This window comes from Lissotriton vulgaris, chromosome 3_2, assembly GCF_964263255.1.
Source record: "Lissotriton vulgaris chromosome 3_2, aLisVul1.2, whole genome shotgun sequence".
NCBI lineage: Eukaryota > Metazoa > Chordata > Amphibia > Caudata > Salamandridae > Lissotriton > Lissotriton vulgaris.
Window position 1 is genome coordinate 185,157,472 of NC_141690.1, and position 23,672 is coordinate 185,181,143.

The following is a 23,672-nucleotide window of genomic DNA, read 5'->3' on the forward strand; positions in this document are numbered from 1 at the left end:
ACCACGAGGTTTGACTTCGTGGTAAATAGTGGTCCTAAATTGCGAATTCGCAATTTTTAAATGTTTCATGAATAGCATTTAAGGAATCTCTAATAGAGATTCCTTAAATGCTAATCCTCGCAAATTTGCGAATTCTTTATTAGCGATTTTTGCATTGGGGATGATGAATCCCAAATGCAAAAATTGCACTCGCAAAGGGCCAGATTCTCAGAATCTGGCCCTTTTGCGAGCGCATTTCGCTTGATGAATCTAGTGCCTGCAATATGAGAAAATATTTACAACAAGGGGTGGTGAGGGACAGAGTCTCTGAATTAAGCAGAAAGCTCTCACCCAGTCAAGAGATCAGGGCTAGATCCAACACCGTTTTTTAGCTCACTGCACCATCCCAGTTTCAGAACCTGGCTGTATGCAAATTAGTCTGTTCCTGTCCCAGTGTATGATGGGAACAGGGCAAACCAAACTACAAAAGCCAATTCTTACACTGGGAAGGAAACAAGCTCCCGGGGACCGGTTTCTGGCATTACAGACGTCTTCGGCCCGGTTTGCTTGAATCCTGATGGTGCAATGAGCAAGGGTCTCACATCTGAGAATACCCTTCCACGCTTAGGGTGGACAAAAATATTTACAACACGGGGTGGTGAGGGACAGAGTGATAAATAACGGTGATGGATCAAGCCCTGATCTTTGGACTGGGTAAGAGTGGTCTGTTTAACTCAGACACTCTGTTCATCACCACCCCCTTTTTGTAAATCGTTTTTGGCCACTATAGGTGTGGCAGGGTATACTCAGACATGAGTCCCTTTCTCACTGCTCCATCAGGATTCAAGCAAGCCGGGCCGAAGAAGGCTGAAATGCCAGAAACCGGTCCCCGGTAGCTTGTCTCCTTTCTGGTGAAGAATTGGCTTGGTAGTTTAGTCTGCCCTGTTCCCATGATGCACTGGGCCAGGGACAGACTGATTTGCATATAGCCAGGTTCTGAGCTGGGATGGGGCAGTGAGATAAATAACGGAGATGGATCAAGCCCTGATCTTTGGACTGGGTAAGAGTGGTCTGTTTAACTCAGACACTCTGTTCATCACCACCCCCTTTTTGTAAATCGTTTTTGGCCACTATAGGTGTGGCAGGGTATACTCAGACATGAGTCCCTTTCTCACTGCTCCATCAGGATTCAAGCAAGCCGGGCCGAAGAAGGCTGAAATGCCAGAAACCGGTCCCCGGTAGCTTGTCTCCTTTCTGGTGAAGAATTGGCTTGGTAGTTTAGTCTGCCCTGTTCCCATGATGCACTGGGCCAGGGACAGACTGATTTGCATATAGCCAGGTTCTGAGCTGGGATGGGGCAGTGAGATAAATAACGGTGATGGATCAAGCCCTGATCTTTGGACTGGGTAAGAGTGGTCTATTTAACTCAGACACTCTGTTCATCACCACCCCCTTTTTGTAAATTGCAATATGAGAAAGTCATTTCACAAAATATTGCTCACAAAAAGTAGACCAAGTAATGCCACAAATAAAAGGTCCAGTCGTTATGGGAGGTTACAAATGCGGACTAGGCGAAATTTGGAATTTTGCACTTGCAAGTCGGTATTAGGAAGTGGAGTGTTTGGGTGTCCCTTCCTAACATCGAGTAGCATTGGAATGTATGAATGTTTTGCGACCAGGAATGCGGTCGCAAAACATTTGCAGTTGCCATCAATTTAAAGTTAATGGTAACACATTCACAAACTACTTTTGTGAATTTGGGTGCCAACATTTTTTAAGGCCAGGGGATCACTGCCTGCTCTTAAAAAATAAAAAGGTAGCTTTTTATTTTTGAAAATGCATACCATTTTCCATTAAAGAAAACTTGCTGCATTACAACAACAAAAATATTGCTTTATTTAAAAAAGCAATCACAGGCATGGTTGTCTGCTGACCCCACCATGCCACCATCCTTATGATTGTAACCATACACAATGGGTCGCAAATTGTGACCTGCCTCACAAATTAATGAGGCAGGTCCACTTGTGACCCACTGCGAATCGCTAACAGTGTCAAACATACTGTTGTACATTGCAGTTTGCGATTTCCTAATAGCAAATCGCAAAAACTCTCTATTAGGAAATCGCTGACATGCAATTTTGTACATCTGGCCCCGAGTGTGCTGGGCTTATGCCCTAAGCTACTTTGCCATGAATATTCTAAGTTGCTATGGTTTGTTGGTGGGATACATTAACATATAACGTAATTGTATTAGCCAATACTCTTGACCAGAAGCAATAGCAGTAAAGAAAGCTTGTAGGTCACATGCAACCATTTAAAAAATCACTTTAGTGTTACTAACCCTAGAAAAAAACAGGTGGTTGTTGTTGAATTAATTTGTATGAAAGTCAAAGTAGAACTTGACTATTGTTTAGTTACTTACCGGTATTCTTCATTACCCCGATTAAGGTCCTTGTCCCAACTCTTACAAAGTGCGGCAATCCTCCTTCACAACAGGCAAGTTCAAACCACTAGTATTTCTTTTATTTTTTTATATAAGACCCTCCCACCCACCGCCATGCCTGTTATCAACAAGTCAAGTCACAAACACAGCGGGAATGAGGAAGGGAACAGGACTGGGATGAGGCGGACCTTAATCGGGGTAATGCAGATTACCGGTAAGTAACAAAACATTACCACCTCATATGTCCTCCTCGTCCCAGTCCTTACAAAGTGAGGACCTCACAAGCAGAAAAAAAACATGAAGAAAAACATAGGACAACAGGGATCCATGCAAAAGTACAAAACATTTAATCAAACAAATGATAAAGACACAGCAAGTTCAAAACGCCAACAGCAAAATTGTCCACAGAGGCTGGCAAGACATAAAGACGATAATGCCGGACAAAAATATGATGAGATTGCCAGGTAGCTGCCCTACAAATCTCCTGGATAGAAGCCCCATCTGCCTCAGCCCAGGAAGCGGGCACAGAACATGTCAAACGCCCCTGAATATGAGCCGGAGGAGGCAAACCCACAGACTTATGGGCATAGCAAACTGCCAAACGTACCCATCGACTGATGTTGGAAGTAGACACCTTCTTACACTGGGCACAACCCCACAGGAGACAAACAGGGTAGGAGAAAGACAAAACCCCAGGGTACGTTGGAGGTAAATCTGAAGGGCTCTGCGATCATCCAAGGTAGAAGGAACAAGAGTATCCCCGTCACCATGCAAATCATAAAGGACCACCTCCTGCTGTAAATGGAATGTGAAGTAAACTTTAGGGAGAAAAGCCGGGTCAAGCCGCAAAATCACCCTGTCCTGCAAGAACTGCAAATTAAGAAAGGAAACCAGAAAAGCACCCAACTCACCGAACCGCCTAGCAGAGGTGATGGCCAACAGCAATGCCACTTTAACAGACAACCACAACAAATGGGCCTCCAACAAAGGCTCAAAAGGGGGCAACTGCTGAACCCTCAGACCTGTCAGAAAATCCCAAGAAGGCACAATCAAAGGAGCGATCAGACGATGAAGCCAGAAAATCTGAAAAAGCTGACTCACCAAAGGAGCAATACCCTCCAAGGAGCCTCTCGGACCCCTACATGCCCGAACTGCAGCCCACTCAGCAGACAATGTAAAAGGGGAAAGTTCTTTCAAAAACCCATCTTGAAGAAAATCAAGAATAGAGGCCGATCCCCAACCACAGGATCCACACCATGAGATGAGCACCAAGAGACAAAAAACCTCCCATTGCTTACCATAGTTCTAAAGGGTAGAAGGCCTACGCGACTGCTGGATATCACAGATCACCAAAGAAGAACAACCCAAAGCCTTCAGCGTCAAACGTTCAAGAGCAGACTGTCAGATTTAACCGGCGAAGACGAGGCAAAGACAGAAGAGAAAACTGAAGTGGAGACAAGACCACAGGAAGCCGGACAAACCTGCCCCCGGCCAGCTGCATCAACAGCGGAAACCAAAAGCAGCAAGCCCAAAAAGGAGCAATCAAGAGTACAGACACCTTCTAGCCCCAAATCTTATGCAGCACCCTCGGAAGGAGGGGAATCGGAGGGAAGGCATACAGAAGGCACAGTGGCCAAGGATTCGAGAGGGCATCTACCGCCCATACCTGAGGACAAACCATCTCGGAACAGAACCGAGGGGGAAGAGAGTTGTGTGAGGAAGCAAAATGATCAATCCAGGGTGTCCCAAACCGAAGACAACGGACCCAGAACAGAGGAACAGACAGATGGAACTGGACAGAGAATGGAAGGTTGCGGCTCAAGCAGTTCGCACGAAAGTTCAGGTGACCCTGAATGTAAATAGCCCTCAATGCCAACAGGTGAGACTCTGCCCAGGCACAAATTATGGAAGCCAGCAATTCAGAGACGCGCACAGGGTCCCTCCCTGGCGGTTCAAGTAACAGCGAGTCCCCTGATTGTCGGTACGAACCAACAGATACTCCTCCTGCAGGGAAACCTGGAAGAACAGCATCGCTTACCAAATCGCTGCCAACTCCCGCCAATTCGAAGAACAGACAATATCCTCCTGAGACCACTGACCCTTGGCCTCCAAGGACCCCAACGTGGCCTCCAAGCCACAAAGACTGGCGTCTGTTGTCAACAAGAGGGGAAGAGGAAGCTGAAAATGCACCCCATTCTCCAGATTGGGAGTGCAAAGCCAGAACAGGGGAGAGAGGAACTAGAGAGTTGTAACCTGCACAGGAAGGGTCCCAATGAGACAACAGATGATTCACCAAAGGCTTGAGGTGCAGGCAAGTCCAGGGAATCACAGCAGTGTTTGCAGTCATCAACCTCTGGACCCGCAACCAAACCCGAGCCGGGCAGATGGGCGACTCAGCAGGTCCCGCAGAAGAAGCTGTAGGGTAGAGATCCAAGCAGACGGGAGAAACATGGCCCCCAACAAAGTGTCAAAAAGTCCCCCAATAAACTGAAGTCTCTGAACAGGGACCAGATGAGATTTCACCAGATTCAGCTTGAACCCCAGACCCTGGAACATGGCCATCATTGCCTCCACTGCCAGAAGAGTCTTAGGAAGGGAGGAAGCAGAGATCAAACAATCATCAATATAGGGTAACACAGAGAAACCCTGAAGGTACAAAACCCCCACAGCAGGAGCCAATACCTTGGTAAAAGTTCAGGGAGCAGTAGAGAGGCCAAAAAGCAATACCCGAAACTGGTAATGGTCCCTGTTCACTGCGAACCTCAGGAACCTCTGGCATCCCGGATGGAAGTGAACGTGAAAATAGGCGTCTTTTAAGTCCAGAGAAGCCAAAAGATTGCCCTTTTGGATGAGGGGAATGACGGACTGCAAGGTGACCATCCGAAAATGATCCAGCTACACCAATTTGTTTAGAGCCTTGGGATTCAGAATCGGGCGGTATGAACCATAAGGTTTTAGGACCAAGAAGAGAGTGAAATAGAAATCAAGGTCCCGTTCTTCATCCGGAAACAGGAGAACAGCGCCCTTTGCTACCATCATGTCCACACCTGACAACATAGCAGACCGCTTCACGAGGTGTCATGACAACGGGGTAACACGAAAACAGTCCAGAGGGGGAGTGCCCCGGAACAGAATATGGTATCCCTGATTGATGACCGACAGGAACCAATGGTCGGAAATCAGAGTTGACCATTTATCCAGGAACAAATGGAGCTGAGCCCCCACCTGCTGCTGCTGCTAAGTCTGGGATTTATAATGGAACGCAGCCCCCGTCCAAGGGCTCATCCACGAAAGGGTTGAGAAGAAGATAGAGCACCCTGAAAGCCTTGCTTATGGAAAAAAGGACTTCTTCTTCTGCATTCTCTGAAAAGGCTTCAACAACTTCTTCTCCTCTGCAGACAGCTGCACCATTGTGTTAGAATCGAACCCAATAAGCTAGGGACCATCAAAAGGAAGTTTATAAATCAAGGCCTTCTGAGTAGCGTCAAGATTCCAAGGCTTAGTCCAAAGAGATCTCCGACCAGCCACTGCTACCCCTGCAGCCAAGGAGCAGGCCCAAAGTGTATTAAAAGTCACATCGGACAGAAATTGCGCCAAGACCTCCACCTGCGCCAAGATAGGAGTGGGATTCCCGTGATCATGAAGACAGTCAAACAACTTCTCGAAATCCCTGATAAGGACCAGCAAGGCATAGGCAGAGTAAATGCTAGCCTGAATCGCAAAATGAGGAGCAGCATAGGAATGTTTCAAAGCTGACTCAACCTTCCGCTCAACTGGAACAGCAAGGGAAGCCTCCTCCGGAGACAAAGAAGATGAAGAAGCCATTGAGGACGAAATAGAATTGACTTTAGGAACTTGAGGAAACTGGGAATCTAACTCCACCAAGCTGTACCTCTTCCCCAAAAAACGAGGAATCCCCTGCTTGACGGCCTCAAGCCATTCCTTTGCCAGAATTTCCTTAATGACATCATGAAAAGGCAGGTCATCCACTACCGAGGTACTATACAGGGAGTAGAAGCCATCATCCACCAAGGATTTAGGATCAAATCCCAGAACCTCAGGAATATGGGCCAAAATGTCTGAAAAAACTTTCCCTGGATATATTTTGCCCTAAGGGAATTGTCCATGTCCTCATTCTCTTCCACCTCAGATATTTTGGCAGAAGGATCAAGCAGCGCAGTCTAAACAGCAGAATTAATCAATTCCTGCAAATCAGACCTGGAAATTTGCAACAGGTCATCCTCCTGCAGGACCTGTACATTATTCCTCTTAGAAAGAGATTTTGCAGGCCTCGGAGAGGAATCCCCATCCCCCATGGCCAAAGCAGTCAAGTCAAGTCAAGTCAGAATATTCATATAGCGCGCTACATACCCAGAGGGTCTCAAGGCGCTTGAGGAATGGTGGGGAATTACTTGTCGAATATCCAAGTTTTAAGTTGTTTTCTGAATGCTAGGTGATTCTGAGTGAGACGAAGGTGAGTGGGAAGTGAGTTCCAGGTCTTAGCTGCCAGGTAGGAGAAGGATCTGCCTCCCATGGTGGTTTTGTTGATGCGACGTACGGTAGCAAGGGCTTGGTTGGAGGATCGTAGCTGGCGGGGGGGGGGGTGTAGAAGGAAAGTCGTGTGTTGAGGCATTCGGGTCCAAGTTCGTAGAGTGCTTTGTGTGCGTGGGTTAGGAGGCGGAAAGTAATCCTCTTATTGACGGGGAGCAAGTGGAGGTTTTTCAGGTGACTGGAGATGTGGTCTTTACGCGGGATGTCTAGTATGAGTCTTGCTGATGCGTTCTGGATGCGTTGGAGTTTTTTCTGGAGTTTTGCCATGGTACCGACGTATACTGTGTTTCCGTAGTCCAGGCGGCTTGTAACCAGTGCATGGGTGACCGTTTTCCTGGTTTCGGTGGGGATCCATCGAAATGTTTTTTTGAGCATGCGAAGAATGTTGAAGCAGGATGAGGAGACGGCGCTGACCTGTCTGTTCATAGAGAGTGAGGAGTCCAGGATGACGCCCAGGTTCCGTGCGTGGTCCGTCGGGATGGGTGCTTTTCCAAGGGCCTCTGGCCACCAAGAGTCATCCCAGGCGGAGGGGGAGGTACCTAAGATAAGGACTTCTGTTTTGTCTGAGTTCAGTTTCAGACGGCTGTGCTTCATCCACTCGGCAACTTCTTTCATTCCTTCATGTAGGTTGGTTTTGGCGGTGTTAGGGTCTTTGGTGAGTGAGAGGATCAGTTGAGTGTCGTCAGCGTAGGAGATGATGTTGAGGGTAAACAGACATAATATTGAGTCCAAAATATCAATTGGACAAAATATCGAGTATAAAATATAGACTGGACAAAATATAGACTAGACAAAATATAGACAACAAAAATATCGACTAATATCGACTAGAATAGCCAAAATATCGAATCAAAAATATAGACTAGACATAATATAGACTAGAAAAAATATAGACAACAAAAATATCGAAAATAAGGTAAGTTATTAATATTTAATATTATTTGAGTAATATAAATCTGTAGCGGGTTGTGGGTTTATAGGGGAATAGGGTGGGAAGTAATTTAATTATAAATAATTAATTATGTAAATTTAATGTAATTGTTACTTAAATAATAATTGGTAATTAATTAAAACATAATAGTTAATTAATTAAAAATGATTAATTGATAAATAATTAATTTTTAGTAATTTTTTTTCTGTAGCGGGTTGTGTGTTTATAGGGGAATAGGGTGGGAAGTAATTTAATTATAATTAATTAATTATGTAAATTTAATCTAATTGTTAATTAAATAATAATTGGTAAATAATTAAAATATAATTGGTAATTAATTTAAAATAAATAATTGATAAATAATTAATTTTTTTTAAATTTATTTTCTGTAGCGGTTGTGTGTTTATAGGGTTCAGGGTCAGTTTTCAGTTTTTGGGTAAAGGGGTATATTTAGGGTTCTGGGTCAGTTTTCAGTTTTTGGGTAAAGGGGTATTTTTAGGGTTCAGGGTCAGTTTTCAGTTTTTGGGTAAAGGGGTATTTTTAGGGTACAGGGTCAGTTTTCAGTTTTTGGGTAAAGGGGTATATTTAGGGTTCAGGGTCAGTTTTCAGTTTTTGGGTAAAGGGGTATTTTTAGGGTTCAGGGTCAGTTTTGTGTTTTTGGGTAAAGGGGTATTTTTAGGGTTCCGGGTCAGTTTTGGGTTTTTGGGGTACAGGGATATTTGTAGGGTTCAGGGTCAGTTTTGGGTTTTTGGGGTACAGGCGTACGCTTGCTCTACTGTAGCACCCACTGGAGTGGGAATAGTAATTTTTACCCCTACGCTATCCAACGATCTCTGTAATGTAGCACCCACTGGAGTGGTTACATTAAATTTAAACCTTTTACTATGCCACGGTAAATATATTATATATGTTTTATTAATAACATGTATTTATATATATGTATTATTATTAATTTTTAAATTTACATTAATTATGTAATAATGTTACATTTATTTAATAATTTTAACAATGTTTATATTCAATATATGTAATATTATAATAGTTTTAACTTATTTTAAAGACATAAAAAAATCGATATTTTGACAGTCTATATTTTTAACACTCGATATTTTAAAGTCGATATTTTTGTACTTACCTTAGTGAAGATAGAAAGTCGATATTATGTCCCTCGATATTTTGTCATCGATATTTTGGGAACTCGATATTTTGGTAGTAGATATTATTTCAGTGATCCGATGTTGAGGTTGTGTTGGCGTGCGATGGCCGCGAGGGGGCTCATGTATACGTTGAAGAGGGTGGGGCTGAGTGAGGATCCTTGAGGTACGCCGCAGATGACTTCAGTGGCCTCTGACTTGAATGGTGGGAGGCGGACTCTCTGTGTTCTTCCGGTGAGGAACGAGGTGATCCATTCCAGTGCTTTTCCTTGGATTCCGATGTTTCTGAGGCGCTGTAGAAGGGTGCTATGGCAGACTGTGTCGAAGGCTGCGGAGAGGTCAAGGAGGATGAGGGCGACTGTGTCTCCATTGTCCAGTAGAGTTCGAATGTCGTCTGTTGCTGCGATGAGTGCGGTCTCAGTGTTGTGTTTGGCTCGGAAGCCGGACTGTGAGCGGTCAAGGGATTTGTTGGTTTCGAGGAAGGCGGCGAGCTGGTTGTTGACAGCTTTCTCGATGACTTTGGCTGGGAATGGAAGGAGCGAGATGGGGCAGTAGTTTTTGAGTTCGGTGGGGTCAGCTGTGGGTTTTTTCAGAAGGGCGCTAAGTTCGGCGTGTTTCGAGCTTTCCGGGAAGGTGGCGGAGTTGAGGGAGCAGTTGATGACGTCTCGGAGGTGTGGGGCTATGATGGAGTCTGCTTTGTTGAAGATGTGGTGAGGGCAGGGGTCTGTGGGGGATCCTGAGTGGATGGAGTTCATCAGGCGCATGGTGTCCTCAGTGGAGATTGGGTTTCAGTCATTAAGGATGTTCAAGGGGGGTGAAGGTCCTGCAGAATGTTGGGTGGGTTGGTCTCCGGGTTGGTTGTCGAAGCTGTTGTGGATGTCTGCGATTTTGTTGTGGAAGAACGAAGCTAGGGAGTCGCAGAGGGCTTGAGAGGGGGTGATGTCGTTGGAGTTGGCTGGGGGGGTTGGTGAATTCTTTGACGATGTTGAATAATTCCTTGCTGTTGTGGGCGTTGTTCTCTAGTCGGTCTTTGAATGCGGCTTTCTTGGCAGATCGGATTAGTTGGTGGTGTATGCGGGTGGCGTTTTTGAAGGCGTCCCTGGTGCTGGTGTTTGGGTCTTTTTTCCAGGCCTTCTCGAAGGAGCGACAGAGTTTCTTCGATTTCTTAAGATCATCGTTGAACCAGGAGGCGTTTTTGCTGCCTAGTTTGATTTGACGTTTTTTCAATGGTGCTAGGATGAAGGAAGTGCCCAGCAACTCCCCATAAATGCGACCTACTAGCAAATAAATCTCAACACTCACAAGACTTGAATTACCAAAAGGACAGCCCCACTGCCTCCCCTGCCTCCCCCACAGCCACATATACACAGAACATAGCTGTTGGTGCTGGTTACTGCTAGAAACCCTCAGCACCGGAACACCCTGTAAACCAAACGCGCAGGAAAGCTCCCCACCCCAGCCAAGCACATGCATGGGGAGCGCGTTCAGTAAACCGAGCGTGGACGCGACCGTCCGGAACACCAGTAAGGTCTGCGTCAAATACACAAGTAAAAAAAAAAGTCTTTTTAGAAACGAAAACTCACAGCACCATAGCCTCTCGCAAGTAAAACGGCAGCAACAGTAACAGACAAGGAACAGTAAATACCAACATTCCGACTGCCATGTCGGACAGGTCAGGAGAAAGAACAGGCATGGTGGTGGATGAGAGGGGCTTATACAATAAAAATAAAAGAAACACTAGCCTTTTGAACTAGCCTGTGGTGAGGCAGGGTTGCCTCACTTTGTAAGGACTGGGACAAGGAGGACATATGAGGGCTTACTGGAAAAGTTACAGGAGAAATGCAACAAACGTCTTCTATTTTGGAAATGCTTTGGCACTATAGGCTTCCTGGCGAGTTGCTCGTAATCTCCTTTGAGCTTGGTTACCAGAGTTATTGGGTCCAATTGAATTTTGGGTAAGGCGATGAACTTTCATTTTATTGTCGCAATTTGTGTGTCACAAAACAACATATTAGTACAATGCCTCAATCACTTGCTTTTGCTTAATGTTAACCATCTAATCTACCAACTATGCTACTTACTGCTGTTGTCTTTTTGCACATCATTTTTATTTGAAATGTTTCTGTTGCTTGAATAAATAAATGAACAAACAAATAAATAAATTATCGCACTTGGGGCCAGATATAGGTTGCCCAATACCGGCCGGTAATGGCCGGAATTACTGAATTTCGGCCGTTACCGAGCGGTATTGGGTTTTTGAGATGTAGGGGGCATTTTTTAAGGATTCAGGGCCAGATGTAGGTGGCCAAATACCGGTCGGTAATGGCCGAAATTCGGTAATTTCGGCTGTTTCCGACCGGTATTTGGAATTTGAGATGTAGGTGCCAAAAATGTTCCGAATCAGTAAATAAGAGTCGGTATAATTCCGAATCGGAATTCTCCGAATCATTATTTACTGAGTTCTTATTTACCAATTCGGTAAATAAGAAATGGTAAAAAAGGCCCATTGAGATGTAGGAAAGGGAAAAAATACCGAATTCAATGAAATGCGGTATTTAAGAGTCGGTATTTACCATGGATTGAAAGCAGGTGGTTACCAGGTGCAGCCTTTAAAAAGGGGCCCTAAATGCAACAGTTATGCAAGAATGGTGGAATTCTATGTGATTGCGAGGCGTCAACGGCTACAGGCAGCAGGAGAGAGGGTTTGGAGAAGGGAGGAGGCAGAGGATCACCCTATTCCACCCTATTCCAACTGACTGAGCCAGAGATACTGCAGAGGTACAGGCTACACCCCAGAACCATACTGGACTTGATTAGGGACCTCCACCCATACCTGGATCACCCAACACCCAGGGCCCATGCCATCCCACCCCATGTGCAGGTGCTCTGTAGCCTACACCTGCTTGCCTCTGGGAGTGTGATTGCTGCAGTTGGTGGTGTGTCCCAGAGCTGCCTATCACGATTTTTCCGGCAGTTCCTGGAGGCCATGACGCAGAGAATGGAACATTACATCCGGTTCACTGACACACCTGTGGAACTTGCAAAAACAAAAACTGATTTCTATCAACTGGCACACTTCCCTCACATGATAGGCTGTATAGATGGCACCCACATTCCACTCTGTCCACCTGCAGCCACTGAACACATCTACAGAAACCGTAAGTCAGTGCACTCCATGCAGGTGATATGCAATTCTGCCAACATCATCACAGACGTAGTGGCCAAATTTCCAGGTAGTACCCATGACTCCTACATCTTCCAGAATAATGGGATATACACACGGCTTGGTGCTGGAGATTTTGGTGACGGATATCTGCTAGGTAAACAACAGTGACACACCCTGATAGTCATGGCAGATGCATGTGTGATGCATATGTCACTAATGGCACTCTCTTTTTCTCCATAGGCAATAGTGCATATGCCCTGCGTTCCTTTGTGCTCACACCCTACCTCAATCCAACTACCAGGAGTGCGAGGCGTTATAATGTGGCTCACCGGTCAACTCGCAACGTAGTGGAGCGCACATTTGGACTACTCAAAAGCAGGTTCCGCTGCCTTCACAAGAGTGGAGGTGCACTAAAAGGAGCCCTGGTCTCCTACTGGTGTGCCTTAGGAAGTACTGCAGGTGTTTCCTGCACTCCCTTTATTTTTGTGTCGAAATTTTGAGTTCCTACTGGCCGGGAGGGACTCATTCCCTGGCACCCAAAGATACGATTACTATCGCATCAACACTGACCTATTTGAACGTTTATCAAGGAGTGCCGCCATCCCCATATAACTTGCTGATTCACAACTTGTCTCTGGCCGACTCTGGCGAGCACCCATTCCAAGATGTCCTAGGAAGAAATCGCCAGCACCACAGCCAATCGGGCTGACACATTTGGGTTTACCCCTGAAGAAACCAGTCGCATTTACTCTCTGATCCAGGAAGTGGATCCATCTTCCACAAGTACCTTTTCTAATCCCAGCATGCTAAGACAACTATTATACACTTCTAAAAGAATCATTAATCAACGTCTACACGCCGGAACTCTAATTAGATACCACAAAGATCAACGTATCCCGAGAGGTTTACGCATAGCCCTGAAGCCGACTCTCTGAAGGAACAATCCGAAATTCACGGAACGATGGTACGCCATCCTCAACCGTTGCTCACTAGACTTAATCTTACTCATAGTAGAGGAACTTTCTAAAGTCATCGACGATTTGGAAAAGGAAATAGCTCAAATTCAACGCAATCTTGATAACAATATGCCCAAAGATGAATTGGATAAAGCTCTCGCTGACATCAACATTCAACTCGATAAATATACAAAAGAAATAAATGACAGGAAAATCAGAAAATATAAACGCGATACCATGGACTACAAACTGGGGGAAGTCTACAGTTGGGCTGAGGTCTATGCCCAACGCAGACAACAAAGACCATACAGTAACCCTTCCTCAGATCAAGGGAGTTCCACTGACGGTTCCACTTCACAAAGGGGCAGCACCGCCTATGGAAGACCATCCAGAAATAATGTACCTCCTAAATCTTCTGAAAATGTTTCTCAAACTGGAGCCTCAACATCTGGTGTTTCTTTTTTAGAGACAGGTCCAACCATTACTGTCGAACCAGGCGAAGTAGAAACCGCAAAAAGAGAAAACCACACCAATAGCTCAGGCAACCAGGAGCAAAAAACCCTAGTGATTAATATCTCTAAAACAGCATTAACTAATGTACAAATGTCCACCATTGAACGAGGTATTACGTTTGTCCCTACATACAACACCTCTGAGCTGGAAATGGAAGTAAGCTTATACAAATTCATGCGTACCTTGAGACTTCGTCATTTTTTCACTAACGTTTGTCCACCCACCAGTATTCCAGCGAGCCACACCTGTAAGGAGTTGAAAAGTAAAAGCACATTTCTGGCTCCAGTCAGTCACAAAATATTTGACTCATATGAAACCATTACCATGAACTCAATCAAAGATTGTTTCAGAAAACCAAACCCCAAGCGAAACAACTTCAACCGCAGGGAATCAAGAGCGTTGAATCAAATTGCGAGCAATCCTAATATTGTTTGTTGTAAAGCGGACAAAGGGGGAGCTCTTGTAGTTATAGACAGTGATTTCTATAACAAAAGTGTGACTGACCACGTTCATGATGCCAACCTGTACATGAAACTAACATACGATCCTACTGAGTCTTTCTCTAACAGACTTAAAATCATCTTGGATAAAGCATTGATGATGGGAACTATCACTGATAAAGACCACAAATATATGATACAATCTCACCCTAAATGTCCTAGCATACACATGCTTCCCAAGATCCATAAAAATCTGAATCATCCACCTTTTTGCCCTATTGTTTCGACTAAGAATTCCATTCATGAACCTACAGGGAAGTTCATTGATCTATACCTCCAAAACATTGTTAAGACCATGTCTACTTATCTACGCGACAGCACAGATTTTTTGAATCGACTTCAACAAGTGATCTTGGAGCCTGACACTTTGTACACTTTGGTTACCATTGACGTATGTGCTTTATACTCATCGATCCCACATAATAGGGGTATTGAATCCATTGAATCTTTTTTGCTGAACCACCCGATTGATGATGATCTGAAAGTTCTGATACTTGAACTCATACAATTTACAATGTATCACAGTTATTTTGCTTGGAACAATGATTACTATCTACAACTCGTTGGCACTTCAATGGGCAATTGCGCAGCCCCCAGCTACGCTAATCTTTTCATGCATCGCATGGAACTGGACCACATCTTGAGCAACAACAAATGGTCAAACAACATTTTGACCCTGTGGCGATACATCAATGACATTTTTCTAATTTGGATCGGGCAACCTGAAGAAATTTCAGAATTTTTGAAATACATCAACAGTCTTGATGACCACATCCAATTTACCCACACCATCAGTTCTTGTAGTCTACCATTTCTGGATGTCCAGGTTACTCTACATGATAACAAACTCATCACAGACCTATTCGTTAAAGCCACTGATAGGAACAATGCTCTTTTCTTTACCAGCTGTCACCCAACCTCTTTGAAAATTCATTTACCTTATTCACAGTTGCTAAGAGCCAAAAGAATTTGTTCTGAACTAGAAGCTTATGAACTGTCGGAACAAAAGATAGTACAACGATACAGAGATCGTAAATATCCTGAATCCACGTTGCAGACAGCCAAATCACGCGCTGCAGCTAAGAATCGCCTAGATCTTTTGGCCCCACACATCAAATCTACCGGCGACCAGAGACCCGTTTTTGTGTCCGAATACTCTACAAGAAGCACTGTCATCAAGAATATAATTTTGAAAAATTGGGACATGATTCGTTATGAACCAGACTTTCAGGGTATCTTTAACCACAGACCATTATTCGCCTACCAGAGAGCCAAAAATATCAAGAACATTCTGGAGACTGAACCCTCAGATTCTTCCATCCACTACTCTGGTACTAAACCATGTCTGAACTGTAGTCATTGTCATAACATTATCACAGGCAACACCATCAACCACCCATCATCAGGAAGAGTCATCAAGCTGTCAACCAACGCTACCTGTGATTCTAAGAACGTTGTCTACCTACTAAAATGCCCTTGCGGATTACCCTACGTAGGGAAAACTGAAAGAAAAATCAAAGTCCGTTTGACGGAACATAAAAGTACCATCAGAAACAAGACCACAAAAGCACCACTTGCGGCTCACTTTACTTCACATCACCATAATGTGAGTCAATTGCGGTTCCTTGTCTTAGAGATTGTACCGCTGAGACTAGGCATGAACAATAAAAAAGACTTCTCCAAAGAGAAACGGTTTGGATAAAAAGACTTGACGCTTACCAGCCTAAAGGTCTTAATGACAGGATTGAATATAGTTGTTTTCTCTAACAACATGTTGTCTTACTCGCTGTAAGCTTTTTCTTGATCCTTTTGATCCCCTACCTTTTCTGTCTACTATCACTTTTCCGTCTTGATTCTTTTTCCATTTTACCCTTTTAAGATGTTGTAATGGCAGAGTTTTTGGCTTTATTTAGCAGTGATATAGATCATTAATCTTGCTCGCATCTAGTATAGGTATTCTTAGCCTGTGTTGGCCCTTTTAAGCCCTTTTTCCAGACCTAGAAGAGGATAGCTGCTTAATATGCCTTTATTCTTGACTTTAACCTGTCTATTGCCTATTGGCTTTGACATATTAGACACATTGGTATGGTTTATGTAGGTATTCTGACAGAGCTAAGGAGCATTTCACCCCTTTCAGGCCTACAGGCCTAGAGCTAGAGGGACTCCATCTTGATGAAGCTGAGAGGCTTTTCAGGGCAAAGGCAAAGTTTATAGTTAAGGCTGTTGTTCGCTTGGAGAGAACCGGCTCAGGCTGGCCCCTATCGAAGGAATGTATTTTTCTCCACTCCGAAGACACAACTTCAGGCTGGCCAGCTGGGAACGTGTCCTTGGTACGGGGAGGTACAAGAATTTGGTGGGCGGCAGGTTACTGGCCGTAACTTTCCATGAAAGGACAAGCTTCCATATTAGCGAGCTACAGGAGAGGAGGAGTGTTCATTCCAGCTTGTGTGCAGTTCAGTTCAGTTTGGAGTGCAGTGCAGCGTGGTGCTCAGAACAGCTTGGAGCACAGAACAGCTTGCAGAGAGAGAGAGGATGTCTGCTGGAGCTGCAGAATAGAGTGCAGTTCTTAAATGGAGAAAGAAGGCAGATGATTGCTGAAGATGAGGAGAGAGAAAGCAGTGCAGAGAGCATCGAAGAAGGCTGTCAGCTGGAGCAATTGGACCAGAGGCGTGGTGATGTGGTGAAGGAGGGAGAGACAGAGAGAGCCCTAATCCCACCAGAGGCAGAGAGAGAGCCCTAATCCCACCAGAGGCAGAGAGAAATCTTCCTTCTAATAGGTGAGGTAGTCTGAACCAATCACACTTACATCTTAATCTTATCTTTATTCCCTAGGCTTTTGCATTGCTAATCTTTTCCCTTTCAGCGGAGTGTTCCTGTTATGTTTAATCTTTTCTCTTTCAGCGGTGTGTTCTACCTATAGTCTTTGTCAGTTCTGTGTAAAGGTTTATATTGTACTAATAATAAATGACCCCATTAATTAGTGAATTAGTGTGCCTGAGTTCTTTTATGATAAAGTTATCCTGGCTTCTAGCCAGTTGCTGTTGAGCCACTGATGAATCAGAAGGGAGTAGGAGCGCTTAAATCAAGAAATAACTCAATCACATAGTGTGTATCCCATGCAGTGAGGGTAATCCCCTTTTCTAGTAGTATTACTGTTTAAACAGATGCTACCCCTGATCAGGTAAGTAATAGTGAGGGAGAGAGGAGACCTGCAACTAAGGGACCACACCCTCCCATAATTCTGTAAACAGCGTCTTCTGTTCCAAAGCATAGGTAACCTTTTTCCTCCTAGTCAGATGTTATAGCCAGAACAGATGTTGCCCCTGATCCGGTAAGTCTGAATGAATAGGGAGAACAGGGAGCCCTTGAGCTAGGGAATTGTTGACACTAAGTAATTTGGCTATCCCATAATATTATTGTAGTAGTAGATCCTTAGTGAAGAGACTTCCCAATATATATATATGTATAGGTGTTCATAGGAATGTGGTCGTCGTTGATATGCGGCGTTAGTGAGAACACTGGGTGGGAGACCAGTGTGGATACCCACAAGATTGTGGCTTGAATAAGTGAGAGCGCTGGGAGGTTGAACTAGCGTGGAGATCGACAGGATTGTTGATCGTTTGGAAAAGGGAGCATTGGGTTCTGCAGGCCCATGTGTAGTCGCACCGGATTGTGCGCAATATCTGCCCTAGGGTAGACCGGTCTGGGTCTGAGTGGCCGCGAGACCAACTGATGTGAATAAGTGTGGTGTAGGGTATGGATATCCCTAGTAATCAGTGAGTATTCTTAGTATCCCTATAGATTTAGTGGTGTTTTTAATAATATGAGCTTGTATATTGCGAGTTCCCCATCCTCAGGTAGGTACCAGGTGCCTGGATAGGTGGTCCTGAGGAGGGAAGGTGAGTACGTTCTGGCTGGGTTGGAGGGGCCCCTAGGGGCTGATCCCACCTACTCAGAAAATCCAGCCATAACAGATGTCCACTTGGGTCGCCGATGATCTTATACACTCTTTTTGATCCATTGTACTTGTCCCCTTAGGACCTTTTGTCTACTCCCCTACCTTTATTTCCGTTTACCCGTTCAGATTTTCTACTTGGCCGTTACCCTCTTTTAATTGTTGGATATTTTCTTTCCCCTTGGTATATTCCTCGTCTTTCCTTTTTTCTATAACTGTTTGGTTACTGATTTTCTTTCTACCTCTCTGATTTGCTCAAGATCGTTTTTTACCCCAATGGTATTGTTGTCTTGTTTAATGCATAATCACAGTCTATCCCAGCACACTTTGTTTTACATCATAATGGTTTGTGCAGAATTGTTTTCACCCCAGTGTTGATATGTTCTCTTACACTTCAACTATTTCCCATGCTGGTATATTTTCTCACTTTCCTATGTTTTTCCTTTTTTGATATTATGACATTGAAGATCGATCTCTTGGGTTGAATGACCCTTCCAAGATGGCCGCCGTCATGTTCTGTGCACCATGCTTTCCATTCTTCGAATTCGTTCGTTTTTTAGTTTATTTATTGTCGTCTACACCTCATTTTACGCACACCTTTTATTCTTTTCCTGGGGCTTTGATTTGATACACTTTTGGTTTCACCACCTCATTTCCTCAGCATCGGCATGTTTACCTCTCCTCGCTCTGGTCCGTCGTTAATTTCTTTTAACTTTATGTTCTTCCGCGTTTACTCACGGAACGCCAACCCACGAACTAGACTGATTTTGCGGTCTTTTATACATCACATCTGGTAAGCTGTTGAGCATGGAATATCTTTTTGTTTCTTTACTCGGGCGCGCTATTCGTAACGCGACCTGTCTTAGCCATTCGCTAGTTTAATTTGTGTTTACATTAACAGTCCTTCACGCTCACGGGTGATGTGCTCACGATCCTCGGGATGCACATATCGTTTAGACTTTATGGGCTCCACTGCTTCACTGTTTCTTCTAATTTTGTTTCTTTCTGCATAAGGTTATTTAAACACGCTTTAAATATTCATTTTATCACGCGGATTTCATACTAACTTTCAGAGACTTTGACCTACTCTCACATGCAGTGTTTATTAAGTCACGTTGTTGGTTTTACTTTGTACCTGCCTCATTTACACACCAATTTGAGTATTAACCCACTGATTTGGACATCTATTAAGTTGGCTCTTTGATTATTTTATTTTGTAGTGATGTGTACATATTGTGGTAGCTAGTTCCCCTTCCTGAATCCTAGTCTTTCCTTTTCAGATTGTTAATCGTCCCCTGATGAAGGGCCACGTCCCGAAATGCATAGGGATATCACGTATACAATTGGATGTTGCTGAAATTTAAATTGCGTGCACTGTTCTGCTACATTGTCACTATGATGTAATATGTGACTTACAAAATAAATTCATTCCTAAATGGATTACCAATGAATACCCTGTACCTTGATTACTAATACTGGAATGTACTAAAATGAGCCCTGGTCTCCTACTGGTGTGCCTTAGGAAGTAGTGCAGGTGTTTCCTGCACTCCCCTTATTTTTGTGTCGAAATTTTGAGTTCCTACTGGCCGGGAGGGACTCATTCCCTGGCACCCAAAGATACGATTACTATCGCATCAACACTGACCTATTTGAACGTTTATCAAGGAGTGCCGCCATCCCCATATAACTTAAATTTCACTACAGCATACAAATGAACAAACACCATTGTCCTACAATGTCTGTGTCTATGACTGCATGTGCACAGTTACCCTCACTGTGAGGAGTCCTGTGGGGTGAAGTCAATGTTTAATGTTTACGGCTGCGCACTACATTGCGGGATTTACGAGGCTGGGTATCCATATCTTGGCTGGGGGCTGACTCAGCATTGCTGCGCCTGACGCTCCTGCGCATCTCTGGTACAGGTGTGCTGGAGCCACTCCTGCTGGTGGACCCTTCTGTCTCTTTCACACCTGTGTCACCAGCAGTGCCTGTTTGATTCGTGAGCATCTGCTCCATTGCAGAGGTGACTCTACCCATTCCCCTTGTTAAGTCTGTGCACCAGTGAACTATTGCTTCCTGCATGGTTATCAAACGCCGGCACAGCAGTGATGTTGCTGTGGCAAAGCGGTTAAGGGCCTTGGACTGCTTCCGCATACACTGCCGCTCTCTGCGACGCTTTAAGTGGTCCCTGTCCAACTTGTCAGACAGAGCACCCATGTACTGAGTGATGTCTGACATCCCCTTAGCAATTGTCTCCATGCTCCCAGCAATGTTGCCTATTCCTTTGTCAATGTGTGACAGTTTGTAATTGATGCTGCGCACCTGCCTGTGCACGGCCAACCTTGCCTTCGCCTGCAGGCGCTGTGTACTTTCACCATTGTGGACTCCAGGCCACAGAAGACGCTCTCTCCTTCCTGCCCCTCGCCACTCTCACGTGCACTTCTGCCAAGGACACTGGCCCGCGCATCGCCTGCTGAACTCTGCTGCCTGGCCTTGTCAGCCACAGGTGGAATGCTTTGTATTTCGCCCTCCTCATCCTCCTCATCTGAGGTTTGCAGAATCCTCAGAGGGGGCACATCAGGCCTCCTTGCCCTGCATGGACGACTTGGTCGTTGGTGTTGGCGAAAGCGGTGGTGCTTCAAACTCAGGGGTTCCGAACAATAGAGGGGATTGCGGCAGAGGTGTTGTGGCTCGCTCAGGTGTTGAGGCTTCCTGGGATGTGTTGTTGTCTGCCTCTACAGCGCTATGACCTGTGCTTTTATTTTCTTTTTCCTTCCTTTTAGGTGCTGGTGCCCTCTCCTCCCTTTCTGGTGCTGTACTGTGTGAGGACTCTCCTGTGAAAACATATGGACATAGGGTCAATGGTGTTGTTCCCCTGTGTGTATTTCTTAAATAAATTGATTACACACATTTGCCTAGTGTACATTGTGTGCTTGAATCTGGCACTCCTTTGTACACCAAACCTGCTGGCATTTAGAAAAGGTTTGAAAACTTGGCTCTACAGTCAATGATAGGTATGCTTCTTTTTCCTTTTCCCTTTCTGTTTCAGCTATGGGTCAGAAAGCGCCGGGACACTCCTTGGAGTAGCCGAGCGCTATATAAGACACCCATAACATTAACATTAACATGAAGTTGTGTGTGGCATGCCTTGCTGAATTGTATGGTGTATGCATTGCATGTATGTAACTATGACTACGTCTCCCATGATGCATTGCTGGCCCCCAGTAAAAGCTGTTCAGGAGTGCAATGCTTACACACAGTGGGGAAGGGGGTCAGGGTAATGGGTGGGGATTAAGGTCCATGCATCTTAACTTGTTTCTTTGTTGCTCTCGCACAACTATCCAAGTCAACAATTCCATGGATGCATTCTGGCTCCAGGGTTGATTCTACAAGCTCCTCAAGCTCAGTTAGTTTTGGTGCTTTGTTTTTTCCACCTCCTGTGACACCAGCTTCCTTTGTTTGGGCAGCAATCTTCTTCTTGGTGATGATGCGCAGGTCGTACCCTCTTTTCTTAATCTCCCTGTGCGTCACCCCAATGGCATTGACCTTTGCCTGTATGTCAAGCCATGCGTTTCTCTTAACAGACTCTGCATCATGCAGAGACTGTTTCCCAAAAATTGTGGTGTTGTGCTTTACAATTTCTTCCACAAGCACCTGCTGTTCTGCTGGACTGATTTTTATTTTTATTTTGCGCTCTCCACTATCCTTTTGCCCTTCCTGAGACTCCATTCTGATGACCAGGTAAGCTCTGGAAAGCCAGCTCATCTCAGTTTCCTCCTGCTCTGCAAATTGTTCAGTTGCTCTGCACCTGCATGGGTGCGGCCACTCCCAGGTACTGAGGAGGGGTGCTTCATTCTGATTGGTTGGTAACTCTGGGCCTTTGTTGTGGGGTGTGGTGGGTGTCCCTGATTGGTTAGCAGGCTCACATGTCAATGTTTCAAACTGCCTATTCGGTATTTACCGAATCGGTATTTACCGAATCGGTATTTACCGAATCGGTATTTACCGATTCGGTAAATCCCATTCATTCCTATGGGCCTTCTGGCTCATAGAAATTAATGGGATTTACCGAATGGGTATTTACCGAATCGGTAAATACCGATTGGATATTCCGATTGGTACCGAATCGGTAAATTTTACTGAAATTTTACCTACATCCCATTTTCCGATTCTAAAATACCGATTCGGTAGGAGTCGGTATTTAAGAGTTGGAAAAAAGGATTTACCTACATCTTGCCCTCAGTATTTTACCGAATCGGTAATTTAAGGATTCGGTAAAATACCGAATTCTTAACATACCGATTCGGTAAATTACAGAATCCAGGATGTAGGAAGCACTCAGTTAGTGCATCCCTCAGTTCAGGATTTGTTATTTACCACCAACTAGAAGTTGGTGGTAAATAATGAAAACCTTTGAAAAAGCATTTTTTTTACTTTTCAAACAGTGCCAGTTTTGCAGACATACATGCCCTTAGGGCATGTATGTCTGCAACATGTGCACTCATGCACAATTGAGGGGTGCAACAGGGTGTCAAAGTGACACCCTGCCACCCTTCAATGTTTCCCCCAATTACCAAATCAGTATTTACAGATTTGGTAATTGACATTCATTCCTATGGGCCTCCAGGCCCATAGGAATGAATGTCAATTACCGAATCGGTAAATACCGATTCGGTAATTACCGAAACTTACCGATTCGGTAATTTTTAAGGAAAAATTACCTACATCACATTTGCCTGTTCTTAAATACCGAATCGGTATGATTCGGTATTTAAGAATCGGTAATCTGGGATTAACTACATCTGGCCCTTGGTCTTTTTTCACACCAACACTTGCACTCAACAAAACAATATGATGTCAGAGAAACGTGTGCAGTCTCCGAGCATTTAATCCACAATGCGCCTCAATAAAGAGCCTGGATACCCTCTTGGCGATAGGCTCTGCTACACATGTAAGATTTGATTGATTGATTGATTGATATACTGTTCCACATTAAGACAACAATTATTTTGGTCACATTTGTTGGAAACAAATAAAGCTTTGGGGGTAGGGAAAACTCCATTGATGGTCAATTCACTGTCCGTATTAGGCTAGCAGTGCTGCTTTTTATCTGCAGTATGTCATGGTAGGCTATAGCTCTTCAATATGAGAATTTTCCTTAATTATGTTTTACCATCCTACAGTTTTCTATCATTACCTACAAAAATCTTGAATCCAGCGTATCAACTACTACTTCAAGATTAATGTACGTATGAGCGGGGTGTGTGGCTAGCAGGCCATGAGCATGGACGTGCTCTGCTGAGGCTCCGGCCCTGATCGGGGCATAATCTGTCAAAAATTGCCCTGGGAGCTCCCGGGGTGCATGTTTGGCACAGGGGATAACGAGGACTAGACCCGACTGCCCTCGTCACCGGCTGCAAGGCGGGTGGAAATCCTGCATCGTCGGGCCACCGAAGGTGCGGCCTACAGCAACGCCGAGCACTTTGAAGCCGGGACCCACAGTGGGAGGCGCGACCGCCCGACT